At 45.7% G+C, this 21,998-nt stretch overlaps 1 protein-coding gene across 4 annotated transcripts in view; it reads right to left on the bottom strand.

Moving 5' to 3' along the window:
- The window catches only part of SNAP25 (synaptosome associated protein 25), a 76,211-nt gene extending 61,902 nt beyond the window's left edge, over positions 1-14,309 (bottom strand). The window contains exon 1 of one of the 4 annotated variants that reach the window (XM_020806845.3): positions 13,753-14,309. The gene's annotated coding sequence lies outside the window, so the exon portion shown is untranslated. Of the gene's footprint in view, positions 1-12,456; positions 12,996-13,752 lie in introns of those variants that run through there. The other 3 variants (XM_020806847.3, XM_020806846.3, XM_078389255.1) reach the window with 3 other exon arrangements.
- Positions 14,310-21,998: the final 7,689 nt, after the last annotated feature.

Raw genomic sequence — 21,998 nt, 5'->3', positions numbered from 1 at the left:
ATGCCATTAAGAACGGGGGTAGAGACAACAATACTCAATAAAAAGTCACTACCTTGAGTTTGCAGTGCACAACTGTTAATGATAGGATGTTTTGGAGGTCACTTGTTCGTAGGGTCACCATGGGTCATAGGCAACTTGATGGCACATAACAAAGCAATAACAGCAACAACAAAAGTATCAACGCCTTGTAAAGAAAATGCTGAGCTGGGACCAAAGGAGAAGGAGACTCATAGGTTAAACCTGTCAATGAATATCTACACTTCACCATTTTTTCTTCTTAGCTTCAGTGAGAAGAGAAGCACTTCCACAGATGCAGCAGATTGCCTGTGTTTTCCTTTTTTTCCTTCTTCAGAAAGGCTTAGTTAATTCCTAGCACTGTGTGTCTGCATGCACCCAGGTGAATGTATGGATTCTTGTGGTTTGATCAGAACTTCACCTTAGGAGGTTAGGATCTCTTCTTCTGCCCATGCCCCTAGTTTCTCTTGTTAGGGCAGCAATGTCATGGATGACGTTCACAGCAGGAACTCTTATTTCTCTTTTTCTTGGTCCTCTGGGCTGCAGGTCAACAGATGGGAAATATTGACATCTGAGCGTTCAGCCTGGAGGCAGGCGGTGCATCATGGCCTCTCCCAATTTGAAGAGACCCTTGTCCAGCAGGTTGAGGCAAAGAGGCAGTTACGAAAGTAGCAAAATCAGGGAGCTGGACAGGGGAAAGACTGGATTTGTCTTCAGTGTGGAAGGGATTGTCACTCTTGAATTGGCCTTCTCAGTCGCACTAGATGCTGTTCCAAGTCCTCGATACAGAGCACGATACCATAGTCTTTCAAGACTGAAGGATGCCATGGTGGTTTGGGCTGCAGGTCAATGAATAACTCTGCCAGAAATACATCTGATGGTGCCATTGAACTTCCCACTATCCTTTACAAGTGTGGAGCATTTCAAGGAGGTCAGGAAATGATAACTGGTAGCACAGAGAAGGAGAAAGGTCTAACTGGGATGTTTCCAAAAGGGCAACAAATGGGCAAGTTTTTGATCTGCATCCCTTTATTTGAGCACAGCCCAGGCCAGCAGCTCTGTGCACTTTCCAAGTCTATAGGATAGGCACAAGTTTGTAGTGAAGATCAAGCAGGGAGGAAGAAAGCAATATACCCTGTTTTGAGCTTAATAAACTTTGGGTTTTATACCCTGTTTAAGCAGGTGATGATATATCTAGGGCTAAAAAGTGGGTGGGCTGTATTTTCTTTTCCTCTTCTTTGTTGGTACCCTCCATTGTTGTATACTGAGTACCCCACTCGCTGGGAGGGCAAGGCCATGTATAGCCTGAGCCTGCATAATTAAATTCTAAACAATCCAGAGAGTGTTTTAAGCACTATGGGAGGGGGATACATAAGCAGCACATTTTGTATATGATTTCTTAAAACTTGTCTGAATTATTTAATTAGGTTAATTGGAGCATATTTTAAACTTACGTTAATTGTAAGCCATACAGCTGCAAGGTGTGCCAAGAATCACCCAGCTCAACCCCCTGCCAATGCAGGAAATCCACAGCTAATATATCCCTGACAGGCAGCTATCCAACCTGCTTTTAAAAAGCTGCTTTCTCCCAGCCTGACCTACTTTGCAGGGCTGTACTTTCGAAGATGGAGGAAGAGAGTTACCATTGCTTACCATTGCAAAGGCACAATATAACTGTAATGATTGGTACTCTATCAGATTTCGGGACAGTCTGGGCACCATGCCACAACTAATTCTGGCTCATTGACAAGAAGCTTGATTGAGATGTCAGGTGGGTGACCAGGCACAGGACCAAGACATGCTCTGGCATAGTGGTCCCCAACCATGCGTTCTTGCACTGCAACTCCCAGAAATCCCGGCCAGCACAGCTGGTGGTGAAGACTTCTGGAACTGCAGTCCATGAAGACCTGGGTGAACCAAGGTTTGGGAACCACTGTCCTAGCACCTCATTCTTACCTGCAATTAGCAGTGGCAAGTTATGCAAACTGTATGTGACACCAACACAATTCTGGCCGATAACAGACGAATAAGATTTGCAGAAACTCTTACACACAGGACACTAATTGCTATCCAGTCAATGCAGTGCCAGCATCCTTCGTGCAAGATACTTCACACATACAAAGGAAAATGCTTTCCCAGCAGCAACTCTCTTCTTTGCTTGTCCCAGGAGACCAAGCAGGAACCAACCCCCCCCACACCTTGTGCTGCTACTCTAACGTCAAGTAGGTACCCCGAGAGGCAAGTCTATTCTAATCAGGGCTCATACTGTATTTAGCCCCATGTAATGTCACTCTGAGCTCCTAATTCTCAACCTTATGTCTCCAGATATTGCTAAATTTCAGCTTCCAGTAGCCTCTGCCAGTATGGCCAAAGAATCAGGGAGTTGTGCTTCAAAAACATGTGGGACCCAAAGGCTGGAAAGAACAGAGGTTGGCCTCAACCTTTCCTCAATCTTTCTTGGGAATACTGTACTGGCCATTTCCATCTTTTGTAGCACATTACGGGAAAGATGGAGGGGGGGGGCAGGGAATCCAGATAGTGTTCTTTGTCACAGTATAGTTCATTATGTTTCTTAAGTTGCATGTGACCTGATGTAGCATCCCATAATCGTATTCCCTTCTCCTCCTTAAGCAGCATGGAATACAAATTCAAAGAGAAAGCAGAAATCTGAGATGACGCACCTCTCTCACTATACCCTGATTAGTCAGTCACTCAGTGCTGTTCTGCAACACACTGCAAGATTAAACATCTCAGACAGGCTGAGAAACAATGACTAGAGAAACATTAGCTTGAAATCTCACTGATATTCTGCAGCATGGGCGAATGCGTTTTCCTTCAGGATTATCATGGATATCTTGTATAAAAGGTGTGCATCATGAAGATACAGTTCGCAGTATATCCTGTCTGTACATGCCTTTCAGGAGGATGATAGAATCCTGGTCTGGTTTCCTACAGCTATGATATCCTATCAGTGATTTCCCTAGGCCATTCCCTGGTCTTTGCAGCTAGACAATGAATGGTTCTCTGCTTCTTCAGTGTCCATACAGATTGGGAGTAATTTTGCCTGAATAGACAGGCAGCATTTCCGAGGTCAGTCTTAGAGCACTCGTAGAGCAAAGGGGGAAACACTGTGAATATTAGCAAAGAGAACAGGTGGACATGAAGCCTAACTGTCTTCTGTCACAAAAGAGAACATATGTAATGGATTAGAAATCTGCCTTGCAATGCAGGAAAATTTTTTTATCCAAATGTTAAGATTTTCTTATAGTGCAAGATAAAATACAATATCTGTGGGTCCCTTTAAAAGAAATGAATTCTCATTGAATTTCCAAAATGGAGAATGGGGTTTTCCATTCTCTTTTTCCTGCTGCTCTTGTTTTTAAAGAGGAATGGGCTACCAAGCTTTCTCTGCACTAACTCGTGCATAAAAAATCCATCACTCCCAAAATCATTTGCTTGTTTCTTAAAAGACCGGTTTGTAACAGCACCAAATCAGAGATGGGAAGCATTACTTTTGGGGACTGCCATCTTCGGAATATCCCAGCAACCACAATTATGCTAATGGAACCATTCTGGAAGTTACAGTCTCAAAAATTAACTTATCCTATCTCAGCACCAGATCATCACTCTATGGCATATTTTAATCATATTACACTCAGTACGTTAAAAGAGGTATGAAAGGATAGGTAGCATGTACTGCCTGTGCAATGTTGTGGTTAAATTCATAATGGCTCTTGGCCCTGTGGTCCTCCACCTAATTAGTAAGGTAAAGGTTCCCCTTGACATTTTTAGTCCAGTCGTGTCCGACTCTAGGGGGTGGTGCTCATCCCGTTTTCAAGCCGTAGAGCCAGCGCTTGTCTGAAGACAGTTTCCATTGCCACACGGCCAGTGTGACTAGAGAACGCCGTTTTTACCTTCCCACTGAGGTGGTACCTATTTATCTACTCACATTTACATGCTTTCGAACTGCTAGGTTGGTGCTGAGACAAAGCGACGGGAGCTCACTCTGTCGGGTGGATTCGATCTTACGACTGCTGGTCTTCTGACCCTGCAGCACAGGCTTCTGTGGTTTAGCCCACAGTGCCACCACATCCCTTTTTCCACCTAATTACACAACCATAATTCAGCATTGCAAAGGAGGTTAGAGGACAGCATGATAATGCAACAACTGTGGCTATGTTGCCTGGCTCTCTCACAGGCTGGACCAGTGTCAGAATTCAACATTGTCTAGGACCTGCAGAGGCCTACACCCCAGCATGAAGTTCACTAGTGGCCCCCAAAGCTGCCCCCCTCCCCGTGGGCAGCTTCCCCAGTGGAAGACAGGCCATGTAAAGTCATAACAGTGAGAAATGACACCAAGTGAAGTGGTGAATAGGAAAAGGAAGCGTACCGTGGGTATTTTGACAAAGGGTATCTCTCCACATGTCCCTAGGCTACCTGTAATGATGAAGAAAGAATCAACTTGACATGGCTCACAATGGCTGCAAGTTCATGCAGGATCTCTAGGGTTACGGGTGTTTCCAGAATTGCCCTTGCTCTGAGCACAACAAGGATGGTAGGGAGCTTCTAGGACCCACAGGACAAAAGTATATTCCATGGATCTCTATATGACTGCAAAATCCAAACAGATCAGATAAAGACAGTCAAAGGAACTTTGTATTAAGGCTGAAGTTTTGTGATCCTAGGAATCGGTTGTTGTACTATAACACTCAGTGGCTTTGGCAGACAATTCCTATTTAAGCAAGTTTCAAAGCAGACATTAAATACCAAATGGCAAAATCCAAAATTCTATATTAAGAAAAGTCTTTTATTCATCCTAGAATAGGAAAATGCATTTCAGCTATTCTTCTGTGTCGCTTCTGGCAGTGATTGTTCTACTACCCAGATTATCTAGTAGGAAAATTTTTAGATAAGATATAATATGAAATGGAAAATTATAATTACTTAAACATGTATAAAATGTTATCTCCTTTACTTATTAGCAGTCCAATCTTAATGGCCATTCCTCCTCCTGCTGCTGCTGTATCACTGTATTTAATGTTGAGTCATACAGCTCAAAGTAAGCTGGCCAAGGGAGAAAATGATAGGAGTATGAATTATTATTCCCCCCACCAAAAATGCCTTGAGAAAAAGGTTTCATCTGAAAAATATTAGTAAAAGACTCACATACACACATTGTAAGATGATACCAACAACATCAATTTCAATGTGAGAGATTTATTTCTATTCCCCTTCATTTTTGCATGTAATTATGCTGAGAAATGCATTCATAGCCCAATGGCAGAACACACACGATGCATGCACAAGGTTTAGGTCATGATGCTCCATGGTGACAGTGTGCGCAAGGCTCTCTGCAGGGAGACTGGGAAGTTACTGCCATTCAGAATATGGCCAGTTCCCAGGTCTCATTGGAGTAGAGTAGGGTGGGATTATGTGGCCCTCCAACAGTTGGCCTACAACTCCCATAAGCTCTGCTCAGCATAACCAACAGCCTGGTTCAGTCACACATGGAAGGCATTGAAGACTGGTCACTCTAATTCCATGCGGGCAGTAAATCTGCTGTAGATGGTCTGAAATATACAGGAGCTGTCCACAAAATGGATTCTGCATCTTGGATAGTTCCTGTAAAGGTCATCTTGGATAGTTCCTGTAAAGGTCAAACTAAAGCCTAGAGCTGATTCACCAAACTCCACAGCTGGAGGGCCTCCATGTTTTCCAGCCCTGCTCTTAATGGTTGAATGGTTAATCTTCAGATGCTGAAAGCAGTTTTCTGTATTTAAACAGTCAGCGCTGACACTAGGTTCTTATGTGTGAAGATCATTAAAAACCACATATGCTTATATCTAAATAAGAAACACAGCTTTTAACCTACAGCTAGCAGTGGAAAAGTTATTTTTGGAAACTATAAGCTGCAGAACATACAAACACACAAACACCCAGACAGTATGACCATGGCCATGCTAGCTGGGCGATTCTGGGGGTTGTAATCCACTAACTGTGTTAAAACTATGCATGTCAAGAGTGCTGCAAGTCATCTTTTATCTATCTATCTATCTATCTATCTATCTATCTATCTATCTATCTATCTATCTATCTATCTATCTATCTATCTATCTATCTATCTGTCTGTCTGTCTGTCTGTCTGTCTGTCTGTCTGTCTGTCTGTCTGCCTGCCTGCCTGCCTGTCTGCCTGTCTGTCTGTCTGTCTGTCTGTCTGTCTGTCTGTCTGTCTATCTGAACACCAACATCACAGTTTTCATCATCATCACAATATTTAAAAAACAAAAACAAAAAAACAACATTGGGAGCTGGGGGAAAAGGCATTCAACTTACTCAAATTAATGCTCACATTTCATATACTCCAGATCTATGAAGCACGCAAGAGAAAAAGCTCAGATTTGCAACCATTCTATTTTCATGGCTATAACTGTAAACAGATCCTGGAAACGAAATGGATCCTTTAAGTTGCTATATATCCATTGAGTTTCATTAATGTGACTTCATATTGAGAAGCGGGTTCAGTGAAAGACTTGGGAGAGTTACTTTTCTGGACTACAGTCCACAGGATCTTTCCAGCCAGTGAGCCAAGAGCCAAATGAACTGGGGGAATTTTGAGAGTTTTGGACCAATAATAAATAGATAGATAGATAGATAGATAGATAGATAGATAGATAGATAGATAGATAGATAGATAGATAGATAGATAGATAGATAGATAGATAGATAGATAGATAGATAGATAGATAGATAGATAGATAGATAGATAGATAGATAGATAGATAGATAGATAGATAGATAGATAGATAAATAGATAGATAGATAGATAGATAGATAGTATAACTTCTCAGCTCCATTTCAATCACTATTAATGTGAGCTCTCTTTTAAAACACAAAACACACATGATTTTGGAAGATTTCCAGCAGAAGACCTAAATACATTTGGTGGTTGCAGCCAGCATGAATTCAGTTTGGCCCATTCCAGATGAAGACGCGTCATCAAAAAGAACAGAGAATCATTCATGACAAATGGTTCCTGTTCTTTCTCTCTCTTGGATTAGCATTCAGCCTCTGCTCCTGGGTAGGAAAAGATACGGTATCTATAACTAACAAGGTAGGCATCGTATAAAAACAATGATAATGCTGTCCTTTTCAAGGGTGCAACATAACATATATATATTTGACCTATGCACAGACACAGCATTTTGCTCGGCTCCTCATACATCAGTGGCACAATGTTTTCAACATTTGCAGCAAACATGAGCTGTAGAGTGAAGAATTCATACCACATTGTGGAACGACCTGTTATAATATACCCCTCCACCACTGTGCATGTCCGGCACCTTGGTGACAAGGGACAATGCCATCTTGTTCAGCCATAATATGGGATTTAATTAGGGGGATTATAAACCCCCAGTGTGGAAGATAACAAAAAAAATCTTCAGCATGGCAGATATTCCACACAGAAGCTATATAACCTTTGAAAGGTTGAGTCCTGCTATCTGTAGCTCTGTTTAGCTAGAATAACAGATGGACTCATATTTCCAGATATATACGTATATTGCCCTCTCACTCCAGTGAACTGAAAAGCAAATAGCTTAGTGCTATAACACTGTTCGGCAAAATTTTTCATCAACACAAGAGATGTTTAGCCAGGAAGGATGATTGCTCAAACAAATGAACAGGATTCAAACCAGAGCAAATTAATAACAACAGAATACATTTTCTTTAACTGAAACCTATTTACGTCAGTCATATTGCCTCAAGTCTCAGCAAAAGGTTGTCAGACTGAGCCCTAAAGCCCAGAATCTGACAGCTTGGGTAAGGAAGGGTCTGACAGCCGAGCTACACAATCTGTGCCTTCTGAGATATATGTTCATGGCTGAGCTGTACCATTTCAGGTGGGGTGGAGTCTTTGACTACCCCATCCTTCCCTCTCAGATTACCAGATTTAATCAGCAATTTTTCAGCCAGAAGATATGTAAGATATACATAATATACATAATGAAATAATCGTGTGCCAGAGAGAAGACTCTAGCCTTAGCAGATGCTGGTTTTGGACATCTGAAAAGTTCTATTTGTTTTGGTTTTCATTTATATGTATTCTGTATTCAGCACAGGCTACCATGGTACAGTCCAACAAGAGGTTTAGCACACAGAGCTACTGCTGACAGAATGTGTCTTTCATGTTAAGTCTTTGCTTCCTTTCTGTGTGAGATTCAACAGGACATGCTTAAATTCATTCATATCTAATACCTAAAAATCACTACATGAGCAGCATTCTAGCTGCCTCGACATTTATTCCTTAGCAGGTCAATCTACTTACAAGAGAGGGCTTCTCATCAAAGATACATGTTTAGATTTGAGCTATTAGTGTAAAGCTGTGGAAGTTCTTTGCTGTGGGGCAGTACCAAGGCATGGCTCTGTCATCCCATTCTGACCCGGATCTAGGGGAAACACTTAAAATACCTTTCCTGCACCATACAAAAAACGAATGGTTACCACACAAATCTGGCAACAGTATGGACAACTGTTTCCCCACACACCCACTCCTCCTCAGGATGCTTTGCATGGTGGCAAGGCAAAGTTGGCCACTATTTTGGGAATTAAGCATGCTTCATCTGGCTTTTCTTATCTAGATTATGTTGAGCATAAAGGCAGGAATAAAACATCTCACACGACTTTATTTAGAGGTTATGGGTATTTATTTAGGGACTGAAGACAAGTTTGAGGGAGGAAAGACCGTTAAAAGACTGCATCCCATGCAGAACAAATCAAAACATCTGAAACTTTCCAGGAATCATTGGAAGTACACTATTAAATTCCATATCTAATGGTTTCTCCCTTGCCCTTAAAGCTTCTAGTTTTTTTTCTCTGATGATTTAAAGAAAATGCATCTTGATAAGTTCAGCTGATAAAGAACATTGGCTGAGGCCTTAGACCAGGCTTTCCACCACTTGGTGCCCTCCAAATATTTTAGACTACAGATCCCATCAGCCCCAGCCAATACAGACACTCAATTAGACATCCTGGGAATCAAAGTCAAAAGGACAAACGATCGAGGAAGGCTCTCCTAGACAGCAGCTGATGTTAAGAGAGATCAAGACAGGTAAAATATACTAGTCCTCTGATTTGGTAGCATACCACAGCTTTGTAGAATGCAATTTCACCGAAATCCTTTAGAGATATTGAAACCAACAACTGTGAACTTGTTTTTTTCTTCCCTTTTCATATCGTTTCTGTTCAGTGTTTACATACATTTCCATGACATTAGTTCCAGGACTTCAATGGAAGCTACAGAGAGGATGGGTGAAAAGATATAAAGCTGTAAAGAACTGTATTCAGCTATATTGTTGCTAGTACTGTATGGGGGTGCGGCTTTGCCATGTCACAGCTCTTTTCCGCAGTCCTTAGACATATTTTTGTTATTGTTTCAGACGCAAATGCTGTGGTTTTGGTGAGCAATAGCATTCTGTGCATACAGAACAAGTCCTGCTTTCAGACATAATCACTAGGGGCCAAACGTGGGCTCACCAAAGAGAGCAAGGGGAATTAGGAGATGACTGCGCTCAACTGTTTCCCTTAGGCTTCCTCCTGTCAATGGCAATGGTGTAAGAACAACTGAGTGAAGAAGCCAACACAATATGTTGTTGTTTTTGTTATCACTGTTGTTATTTTAACTCCAGAGAGCCTTTAATTTTCATCATGGACCAAAGGAATCTTCTCAGGACTAAGGTTTTAGGATTCTCAGCCACGCATTCCCCCTTTTCTCCCAGGAACTCCCTCCCTCCCTCCCTCCCCCCTTTCCACCCCCCCAATTCATTTCTTGGAATGAAGAACTCCGAGTCATTGCACCATTGGGATAGCACCCTCTTGGCAGATCCACAGTCTTTGCCAAAGCAAGCAGCCATCAGCTTAATCCAATCATCATCACCTGCAGCTTTTGGCTGTCCCCTGAGCTATTGTGGAATTCTGCGGTTGTCCAGTCCAAACTGAGAGGCTCCTTCTGCTGTTCCCAGAGGGATGCTCCCCATTTCTCAGTGAGGGGCAGGGGGTGCCTCGGGTCTGCAATGCTGCTAACCTTGGCCTTACTGGCTCACTTCTCTCTCTTTAAATATTAGCAGCCTCGGATTCACTCCTCTCAAGTGATTGATTCCCTGGCCTGGTGCCTGGGCCCAAGAGTCCCTGGAAATTACATCTGGAAGTTTCCTGAGTAATCCCAGTGATCCGTCAAGAAAGGCATTCTGCACATGCTCAGAAACAGATGGTTCAGAGGAAGCAGCTCTGAGACTGGGCGTTTAAATGAGTCTAGAGCCTGTCCCATCCCAAACGTACCTCCCCCCCCCCTCAGAGCTTTACTGGGTTCTCCCTCTGCTCCCCTTCCTCTTCTTTCTTTCTTAACTGGCAGGTGCTACGCCTCTGTTCGTGGTTCCTCCGGATGGTGCTGGGCTCTATCCTCTTGACTCACGAGGCAGCCGAAGGACACTGCTGCTTGCTCCTGGAGCTAGTGGCAAAGATCATGATGATGATGACTCCGTCGGCGTGAGACTGCTGAGAAAGGCGCTCTTTCCTCGTCAGACGCCCCGCCACCCTTGGCCCGCTTGCCCTTCGCCGCCCTGTCTCTTCCCCCTACCTGCTTTGCCAGATGGCCTGCCAAGCCCCACAGACATGGACACGCGGCGGGTGGATTTGATGTGATTTGGTTTGATCTGATCTGATTTAAAGGCGCATCGGCTGTGTTTATAGTGGTCACGTGGGGTGATCTGTCGCCCACATTTTTAACTTTTTAAAAAAATTTTGCTGCGTGTGCCTCGGCTGGATTGGGAAGCAGCCGTCGCAAGCCTGAATCATAAGGTTCTCCCCCCCCCACGTCCGCCCCGCACCTGATCGTGACGATCAATCCAGAGAAGGAAGCAGCAGAAGCTAACCGGCAAACCCTAAAACGGAGAGAGGGGACGGACCCTGCGAATGGGACTTCAAGGCTTATCGGGGAACCGAACTGGAGGTCGTGTGCGAGGGTGGGAAGAAGGTGTGGAGAGAAGGGGGGGGGGTCTGGCCCAGCTGAGCAGCTTCCCTTCGCTCCTCTCCGGTGAGCGTGTCCTCCCCTCATCTTCCTCCTCCTCCTCCTCTCCAGCCTTTAATGCAGCAGATGGACGCAGAGGCCAGCAAAACGTGACCCGCGGAAAGACGCACAAGCCGGTCTCCGGCGCCTTTCGCTTGTTTGTCTTGGGGAGTTTGTCTCAATCCATCCTCCTTTCCTAATCTGTCAAATAAACTGGCGCTTCCCTCCCTCTCTCTCTCTCTCTTTCCCCTCTGGACCCATGAACGGGGCACCACCTGGGAGCTCGCCCCCCCCACCCCCGCCGCTCCTCTTACAGAAAGCCAGGGAGACGCTAGATGGGCAACAACCCCTCCAGGTCGCTTAGTTTTAATACCAGTCCAGGAGCGGAAGCGCCCAGGAGGCTGCTTCCCCCCGTCCCCCCCCCCCCCGTAAACACTGCGGGCTTCTTTCTCCCCTTCTCTTTCTCCTTTTGTCAAGAAACACAACCACACGGGTAGGCACACAGAGACAGACACAACTTCTCAGGAAAATCATCAGGGCTGCTCGGGCACGTAGGGCTTGCCTTTGACGCAAATGGACGCAAAGAGCTGTTTGGCCTGGAGCTGTTTGAGGAAGTATAAACCTCCCGGTCGTGATGTCCTCCTCCAGGTTCTTCCCTTGCGTTTGCTTGCTTGCTTTTTACAGCCTCTCTAGAAAACTCCCCTCGTGTCATCAGCCTGCCCCTTTCCCACTGGTGCAAAGCGACCTCCTCCATAGCCAAGCATCCGTGATCATCGGGAAACCGCATTTGCTCCGGCAGCAGCCCGACCACTGCGTGAGACACCCGGCTGATTGTTACATAAGATGGCACTCACGCCCTTTAACAGGAGATCTGCAGTACGTGGGAGCCCCGGGGGAGTCTTCGCTCGGCTCCTCTCCCTCCCCTCCGGGCAAGGGGAGAGGGTGGGATAGCTTATCTTCATACATTCAGCTCTGAGCTCCCTCCCTCTTCCCCCCCCCCGTCTCCTGTTCCCAAAAGACTGCTCCCCCCTCCCAGTGCTGCTGCCCATAATCCTGTTTAAGAATGGCCTCCCGACATGTTGCTGTAGTAGGCGCTGGCATCAGTCACGAAAAGATGAATGAAGTTGTTCCAGCGGACCTCCAGGAAAAATACCGGCCGCGGGGATTAGGCGTGCTTCCCAAATTCGGGCAGAAGTGTCACACAGTGTGATCCTTAAGCCCACCACGTCGGTCATTCAAAATTTAAACATAGGAATTAAAAAGTGTTCCGGGTTCCCTCCTTCATAGGCTTACCCAACGTCTTGAAAACCGAGCAAAAAAGAAGAAGAAGCTACAAGCAGGATTCTGATATTGCAGTTTGAAGACGTAAAACATTTGCTTACCACAGTCTCCCGCTCCCTTCTTTCGCTTCCCCCGTCACTTTTCTTTTCACATTATAATTACTGAGTTACTTAATAGCAGGCTTTCCTCGCTGTAACACGAGAACCCACTCCTTCTTGTAAGGGTGGGGCCGGAAACAGGAGGGAACGAAAAAGAAGGAAAAGGAAAGGAGAAGAGAAAAACGCCGAGGCTTCTGCGATACAGAGGTCGGGGAAGGCTCCCTCTTTCCTAGATGGCGGTGAATGCGGATGTTTGGAGAGACTCGAGCACAACCCGAGGCAAGGTGATGGCGTGTAAACAGAGCAACCGCTGGGAGGAGATTAGTATTGATCGAGAGGGGAAGAGGAGCCGGGAACGAAGTACTAAATCGTATTTACTTTAATGCGAGCCACACATTGTTAGTGCGTGTGAGTAGACTCGGTAGAGAAAGAGAGGGAGTTCGGTCCCGTTTCGCCCCCCCTTCCTGCCCCCCCTCCCGCGCACTTTGCGGTGTTTGCATTCTCATAGCTTCTCTCTGCACCAAGCAAGCACGGTCCACAATGCCCACCCTGGATCGCCTCTTTGGCACGCGGACTGGAGTCCCAGGGTGGACGGCGCCCCGCTGTCCGAGGTGCTGAATCCCAGCTGGCTGCCGCAGTCCAGCTTCGAGCTGCGCAGGCTGTCCTGATGGATCTCTGCGGCCGTTGCGACAAGGGGGCCGCGCCATCAGACGCTGTCCAGGGTGCTGAAACCGGCATCTGCAGTCGAAGACGGCCGGCCAAGAGGCAGCGAGAAATCGCCACTAGACATCCCTCCACAGTTCCCCCCCCCGAGATACACACGCACACACGCACTGCTTCCGACCCAGCCACCTTGCTGGGTAAGCAGAACACAGCCATGCTCCAAAATGTTGGAAAGGATGAACGAGAGGCGGGGGGTGAGAAACCAGCAAAATAAAATAATAATAATAATAATAATAATAATAATAATAATAATAATAATAATAATAATAACCGCTCATGTTACCCTCAGAGAGGAAAACAACATTCACCCGCACACTCAACCGCAGCTAAGATGTCAGGAGCCTACTAAGCAATAAAAATCTGAGCCTATGTTCTAAGAAAGCCAGAGGAAAGGAAGACTTGTTTTCTTCTCCTTCTTCCTCTTGGTTGGCAATTTCAAAAACAACAACATGGATGGGGAGGTTAGTGCTCTCCACCCAGCCAGCCATCTCTTTCCCTCTCTTCCACGCCTTGGGCAACAGAGATCCGGCTTTCCCGAGGAAAGACAGGAGGCTTTTCGCCGTTGTTCTCCCTTACCTTGGCTGCAAGGAGAGTTCGCGTCGGTTGCCTCGGCCGGAAGGTTGCGAGAGAGACCGGGGCGTGCGGCTGCCGTGGAGAGAAAGTCAGCTCAGCCGCTCCGGAGCTCCCCAAGTCTCCTTCTTCAATGGAATGGGAGCTCTGCCCTCATCAAAGATGGCCGTCGCTTCCAACGTCAGCAGCTTTTAATAGACATCTATTGAGGGGCGGATGGGGGAGGAGAGGAGAGAAAAGGAGGGTGTGTGTGTGTGTGTGTGTGTATGTGTGTGTGTGTGGCGGGCGAGGAGGGGCGGGGAAGCGAGAGAGGCAGGCCGGCGTCTGTGGGAGCTTGACTCATCAGAAGCTGCTGTTGCTGCACAATACCGCAATCTTTTGCTTCCCCGCCCCCGCCGCCATCCCGTTATTGAAAGAGAGAAATCTACTTGGAAAATGGTTTTAAAGAGGCCACGGTGGCGTGTGGCATTCGTGTCCACCTACGACCCTAAAACAGAGCTTGTTCTTCTCCTTTGGAAAGTACGCCTTGGTATGTGCAGCTCTGTTTTCATGAAGTTGGAGGCAGGGGAGAGCAGTAATGCGGTAGTGATTTGTTTTCGCCAAAGGGGTGGGCCCAAAAAGGGTATCCCTCTGAAGTCTTCAGGATTCCATATATGGCCGGTCGACGTGGACTTCTATTTTTATGTCTATGTTCGTCTTTCTGTGTTGCTTCTCGTGCTTGCCCCCAACAAACCATCTTTTCAGTGTGCTTGTGGGCGGGGGGAGAGGATCACATCACGCCCATTTGGCCAGTTGGAAACCCATTTCATCCAAAGTATTTTTAAATATTTTTTTTACTAACTTTCAAATGTTCGTTTTTAAATAGTTTAAATATTTTCCGATCTTTTAAAAAGCTGCACCTTATTGGGTAGGATTGTCAAGCAGCTGCTTGCCTCCTCAGAATCTATTTTTTTATATTTTATTTTTAAATCAACTAGCTGAAAGAGCAGTTTCACACTACGTAATTGAGTGGAGCTTGCTCTGTCTGGTCTTTGCTCATTTTAAAACTTTGAGCTAAAGTCTAGAAGCCTCTATTTCTTCCAGATATTTTTCACACTGATACCAGCCACAATGTCAACATTGTGTTAATACATAAATAATGACAGGTTCCTAGCACATAGTTTAAGATGCCTAGATATCACTCATCTCAATACATTCTTGCTTTAGAATTACAAAAAATATATAAAGAAGTTAAGCCCCCACCCCACTGCAATACTGAATTTTCTCTTTCAACCTTATTCATAAAGCTCTCCACAACAGAAATAAAATTATATGCATTTTTTAAATCAGGCAGTCATCAAGCTTGTGCTTGTGTGGACTATGAAGTAAAACAGAAATAGAGATATTCTGGGTACCTCTTTGCAGTTTCTCTTCCTCCCTCTCTCACCCAAAAAGTGATAACTGATTGTGCACATAAATTAAAGAATTCTCATTTAAATGTAGATATTATAGAACTAGACGGAGACTATCTGTGACCAAGGAAGAGGAATGGAGAGAAAAATTCCCACGGTTGCACATGTGACCTCAGTATGTCACAACTCCAAGAAAGTGTCCAAAGGGAGAGAAGAGGTGCAACCACAAAACTCCCTTTCAGTGAAGTAGAACAAGGATCACAGTCTCAAACATCCAATGAATCCTAGTTTAGCCAAGTTAACAGTACTGGAGTGTGAGAAAGGCCCTACCTTGAGGCAGATGGAGGCAATGGCCCCATGTGGAAGAGGGTTGAGGGGCAGAAGTGTATTGGGTTAATCAAGTATCTTGATTAGATGACAGCTTGGAACCAGGGACAACTTTTACTCTGGGTAATCTCTTATATGTTTCATGGTAGGCATGACCTAACCCACAGGGGATATTAGTAGAAGCCATAGCATGAAGGTCCCATGCAGGCAGGCTGATGCACCAGAATGCATCACCTGGACACCCATGTGGCTGGAAAGTGTTAAAAAAAACAGCTGGCCCAAGAGAATGGTGCAGCTAATGTACAGGAGCTGTTCCTTGTTTCAAAGTGTCAGTGGATTCACATTGTACCTGAGAGCTGGAAAAGGCTGGAGCATAGTTGGAGAAAATATGGCCTTCCATATATTTTTGGCTTGCCTGTTTCTGGCTGCTCAACACTCTCCCTGGCTATGCTGGGTGGCAAAGTGTGTCCACTTCTTTCCTTTCATGGGTAAGGTCTGGAGTGTGTCTGTATTTACTGGCCTTGGCAAACATCCCATCAGTACTGAGAAATCCCATAGAAGTGGCCTTTCTTTTTTCTTTTCTTTTCTTTTGTTTTTTTCAAGAGATGTCCACAATCTACATGTAAAGGGAATGTTTATTAATGCATCATTCCATCTGGTTTCTTATTAGTATAGTACTTCAAAAAGTGGCTGAGGATGCCTAGCAGATGTGCGCAGGCGGCCCTGAAGCTAAGGCTGGCAGCAGTTGCGGGGGGGGGGGGAAGAGATGTCAGCCTTGTTTCCAGGCAACAAAGACTCTTTTGCAGGAAATTACAATCATGAGGAAACTGGGAGACAACAAGAAGTGGGCCTTGATTGGGAAAGAAACATAAAATGGTTGTTGGCGAGGAGGTAGCATTAAAGAACTAGCCAGGTCAGAGAGGATCCCCTCAGGGCAGAATCTTGATGGGTGGAGGAAACCGGAATTATGAAAGGTTTCCAGATACTTTCACTGCTCTGTAGGCAGTAGTGCCACCATGGGTGGTCCTTCAAGTGCAGATCTGGAACCCTCAAAACCCAGAGGACCTCACCATCATGGAAGTTGCAATGATTTCTGTGACAAACCCAGACCTACTGGGATCTGCCACACGTTAACTAAGCTGCCACCAACCATTCCCTGTAAGAAGTCACACAGACCAGGGATGGATTTTTAACAAATAAAAGAATAAGGTTTATTTAAATACAACACACAGGGAAAATAAAATGATCAGGTGAATAAGATAAAGTAACGTGGCTTATTCTCATTCATACATGCATACAGTTTGGTTCACACAGAACCCTTAACTTGAAGCACAGACCCTGAACCTATCAGTTCTGGCTAACCAACAGACACCTGAACCTATCAGGTTGGTACTCTGACACACAGTAGTACCCTGTCTGACACACAGACTCCCACACCAGCTTCTTCTTCCCAGCTGCTGCTTCGTCACATCCCAGCGTCTCCCTTCTCCACACAGGCTTCACATTTATATACAGTACAGCCCCTCCTCCTGATGTCCCGCCTTCCACTCCCCATAGGATGGAACTTTCCCTCCAAACCCATGACAGACAGGTAACATCAGTGCTGTATGTAACACCTCCCCTCTTTATAAGTTGTTTTGTAGGGGGAAAGCTAAGGTGCTTTTTCCCAAAAAACAACCTGGATAAAACACACAAAAACAGTTATACATACCATATCATACTTACTTATACTTACATTCTAAGTTAACCATAGCAATTAGGCATTTAAACATTTACCATATACATTACATCAATTTACCTTTATTCATACAAACCAAATTCAAAAAACAGGTACATTTAACCTTTAGTCATCAAAATATATACATAGTCCATGTTTCTTTCGCCGTCTTCATTCTTCAGGTCTTCTTGACAAGGCGTCAGCAACACAGTTCACTGACCCTCTTACCACCTTCACTTCAAAGTCATAGTCCTGTAGGTTTAAAGCCCACCTCATAAGTTTGCTATTGTGGGTTTTCATTGTCTTTAACCATTGCAGTGGTGAATGGTCAGTGCACAGAATAAAATGTCTTCCCCAGATGTAAGGCTTGGCCTTCTGGATCGCGTAGACTATGGCCAAACACTCCTTCTCCACGGTTGCCAAATGTCTCTCACCTTTTTGAAGTTTCCTACTCAGGTAGGACACTGGATGCTGGTCACCATTTTCATCCTCCTGGCAAAGAACTGCTCCTACCCCGCTGTTAGAAGCATCGGTGTAGATGATGAACTCCCGGTCGAAGTCTGGAGCACACAGCCCTGGATACTGGATGAGCGCCTCCTTCAACCTCTGGAACGCCGCCTCACAGTCGCTGGTCCACGGGATGCGGTCATCAGCCTTCTTCCTCGTCAGATCGGTCAGCGGAGCCGCAATCTCGCTAAACCTCGGGATGAACTTTCTGTAGTAGCCCACCAACCCAAGAAATGATTTGACTTTTTTCTTGGTGTTGGGTCTGGGCCAATCACGAACAGCTTCTATTTTGGCCTCCAGGGGTTTTATCACTCCTCCCCCTACCATGTGACCCAAGTATTTTGTTTCTGGGATACCCAGCTGCAGTTTGCTCTCTTTGCAGGGCCTGGGCCAAAGCACTCCCTCCCCTGGGTTAAAGTGCCTCTCCCTGCCTTCCTGGTCATCCCAAGCTTTCTTTCTGACCTTTTGAGCTTGCAGGTTTTCTGCTGCCAGCTCTAGATTCCTCTTTAGGTCATTCATCAAGGTGTCTATGTATGTCACAACGTCTTGTGGGTCATCCTGGGTGATCTGCTCCCAATTTTGTTTGATCAAATCAAGGGGCCCTTTCACCCTTCTCCCAAATAAAAGTTCAAATGGACTGAACCCGGTACTGGCTTGTGGCACTGATCGATAAGCAAACAAAAGGGATTGCAGCTTCTGGTCCCAATTGTTTGGATTCTCTGCCAAGTAAGCCCTAATCATGCGCATTAGAGTCCCATTGAACTTCTCAGTTAACCCATTACTTTCAGGATGATAGGCAGTGGTTTCCTTGTGCTTAATTCCACAGATTTGCCATAAGCGTTTCATGAGCTTTGATGTGAACGATGCGCCCAAATCTGTGATTATTTCTGAGGCAAATCCCATCCTGGACATATACCCCACCAAGGCATCTGCCACTGTGTTAGTTTCAATGTTAGTCAAGGGTATGGCTTCAGGGTACCTCGTGGCATGGTCCACAATGGTGAGAATGAACCTGTTCCCCCTCTTTGTGGCCTTGGGCAAAGGTCCCACAATATCCACCCCTATGCATTTGAACGGAGTGTCAATCACAGGCAAAGGGCACAACTTTGCTTTGGTCCTGTCGCGGTTATTCCCCTGCCTTTGACACACATCACATTGTTTACAGAACTCCCTGATCTGCTTCCCTATGTCAGGCCAGTAAAAATTCTGTGTGATTCTCTGCTGTGTTTTGTTCACCCCTAAGTGTGCAGCAAACATGTCAGAGTGCCCCCTTTGTAAGATCATGGGGCGATACTTTTCAGGTACCACCAGCTGACTTCTGATCCCATCTCCCCCTTTTGAGATACTCCTCAGGGTCTCTCTATATAAAATCCCCTTTTTCTCCAGAAATCTCACTGGGGTTTCAGGTGTTAGCTGGGCGTCAGTCACCTGTTCAAAACACTTCTGGAGAGTGGCGTCTGCCTTTTGCTCTTGTCCAAATCTGCTGTCTGTGGTTAAGGTTTCCACCACAGCTTCTGAACTCCCCTCTGCTTCCGTCTCGGGCTCATCATTACCCCCCTGAACTGTCCCCGTGGTGGCTTGTGAGCGTGTAATCACTAGCACCCGTTTCACATGTTCAGCCAGGTCATTTCCCACGAGCACGGCTGCTGGCAGAGTCGATGAAATCGCTAGCCGCCAAACTCCCCTCCAGCCTTGAAAGTTGACAGGTACCTCCGCGACTGGGAGTGAGATTATCTGCCCCTCAATCCCTGCTACCTTTATGCTCTCATTTGGGATTATATATTCCCTAGGAATAATATCTGGATGGCACAGGGTCACCTGAGAACAAGTGTCCCGCAGCCCCCGATACTGACGGCCAAGTATTCCTACGTCCACCCCTGCTGTCTCAAACAACTGAGAATCTGTTCTCACGAGCAAGCATCGCTTGACCTCCACAAGAGGACCACCTTCCTCAGCCTGATCAGCCGATGCAGCCGTTCCAGACTGAGCAGCCATGGCAACAGGCTCCCTCAGTGACAATGAGCCTTGCTCTCTCTGGACACAGAACACAGCTTTTGGCTTGGTTCCACTAGAATCCTGAGGCACAATTCCTTTTAGCTGCTTTAATTTCTCACACTCTGAGATTAGATGGCCCTTTCCCTGACAGAAATAACATTTTCTGGTGTATTTTGATTCTCTCTCATCTTGTTTTGGTTTTCCCTCCAAAATCTGAGGTCTTGGTTTCATGTCTGAGGGCTTCCCTTCACCATGGGCCCCTCCCCCTTGCTGGCTTTTCCCTGGTCCCTGAGAGTACTTGCTGTAGGTTTCTTTGGGTTTTCCTACAGATTTCTCCTCACCTAAGGGCTTTCTTATCTGGTGAATAAAATCTGCAATCTCGGCGGCTTCTGCCACAGATTTTGGTTTCCTTTCCCTCACCTGGAATTTCAATTCCCCATGCAGGACTGAATAGAACTGTTCCAGCGCTATCAAATCTTTAAGCTGCTGAAAGGTCTCTGTCCCCTCCTGCGATAGCCATTTCTCAAGCAGCCTCACCAATTGGGCCCCCACTTGGGTAAAAGTCTGCTCTGGTTTTTTTGTGAGGGACCTGAATCTTTGTCTCAGCTGCTCCGCATTTATCCCATGTCTTGCAAACACCAGTTTTTTAAACTCTGCAAAATCTTTCATCAGTTCCTCAGGCATCTCGGCATAGACCTCAGCCAGGCTACCACTGATTAAAGATCGCATGATGGTCATCTTCTCAGTTTCCCTCACTGAGAAGTCCACAAACGCTCTTTCCACTAAGGAAAAGAACACCTCAGGACAATCTCCCTTGTGGTACACAGGGAATTTCTTCAGGTCAGCTTTAGACAGTTGGCCTCCCTCAGAATCCCTATTGTTATTATTGTTCTGGTTCATCAGTTCCAATTTTTTTAATTCAAACGCCATTTTCTCTCTCTGCAATTCCAATTCAAATTGCCTTCTTTCTCTCTCTAATCTTTCCTCCATTTCCCTCACCCTCAGTTCATGCTGTTGGGCTATGAGCAATTTTCTGAGTTCTGGGTTCTGCTCTCCTGTGCTGTCACCTTGCACTGAGCCAAATTCATCCTCAGAACCTTGGTCAACCTGGGGGTCTTTCACTTCACCCATTTCTGCCCCTTGGCTTCGAGTCAGGGGCATAATCCCCCCTCAGAACAGGCTGCTTTAAAAAGTCAAGCCTCAAAATAAAACGACCACTTTTTTTCTCTTTTGCCTCAGAACCAGCTTTCTATAGCTTGCTGCTGTTCTTCAGCACTTAACTTGCAACAGTTGCGAGCCAGAGCCTACCCCCCTCTGCTAGGCCTCTCAGCAGGCAGGCTAAATCACTGCTACTACACAGTTTTGCCTCAGCTTTTTCCCGCCAAAACAGGCTGCCTCAGAGCACTCTAATCTAGTCTCCCAGTTGGCACGTTCTTCCACTAGCGCACCCCCCCCGTGAGGTACACCTAGAAGATTACCTACGCGCCTCAGATTGTCCCTGACTAGACCCCCCTTGCTCTGGGCACACTTGCCAAGGCTTTGCTGGACCACTGGACAACTGGACCAGTCGTATCCCACACGCTGGACACCAATCAATGTGACAAACCCAGACCTACTGGGATCTGCCACACGTTAACTAAGCTGCCACCAACCATTCCCTGTAAGAAGTCACACAGACCAGGGATGGATTTTTAACAAATAAAAGAATAAGGTTTATTTAAATACAACACACAGGGAAAATAAAATGATCAGGTGAATAAGATAAAGTAACGTGGCTTATTCTCATTCATACATGCATACAGTTTGGTTCACACAGAACCCTTAACTTGAAGCACAGACCCTGAACCTATCAGTTCTGGCTAACCAACAGACACCTGAACCTATCAGGTTGGTACTCTGACACACAGTAGTACCCTGTCTGACACACAGACTCCCACACCAGCTTCTTCTTCCCAGCTGCTGCTTCGTCACATCCCAGCGTCTCCCTTCTCCACACAGGCTTCACATTTATATACAGTACAGCCCCTCCTCCTGATGTCCCGCCTTCCACTCCCCATAGGATGGAACTTTCCCTCCAAACCCATGACAGACAGGTAACATCAGTGCTGTATGTAACAATTTCTTTCTCCTTTATATTTTTAACAACTAATTTTTGGGCAGGATGGGTCCATTGTTGTAGGGCAAAGCTCCACAGGCATGATGACTATCTTAATTTACTCTGATGCAAGAACAGTAGCCTGGAAGGGATCCCAAGATGACTCGTACTCTTCTCCCTTTCACAGAGAATCCACAACTGAGCATCCATGACAGATGCC

This window comes from Pogona vitticeps, chromosome 1, assembly GCF_051106095.1.
Source record: "Pogona vitticeps strain Pit_001003342236 chromosome 1, PviZW2.1, whole genome shotgun sequence".
NCBI classification, from domain to species: Eukaryota; Metazoa; Chordata; class Lepidosauria; order Squamata; family Agamidae; genus Pogona; species Pogona vitticeps.
Note: the sequence above shows the minus strand (reverse complement) of the source record. Positions and strands in the feature narration are given on the sequence as shown.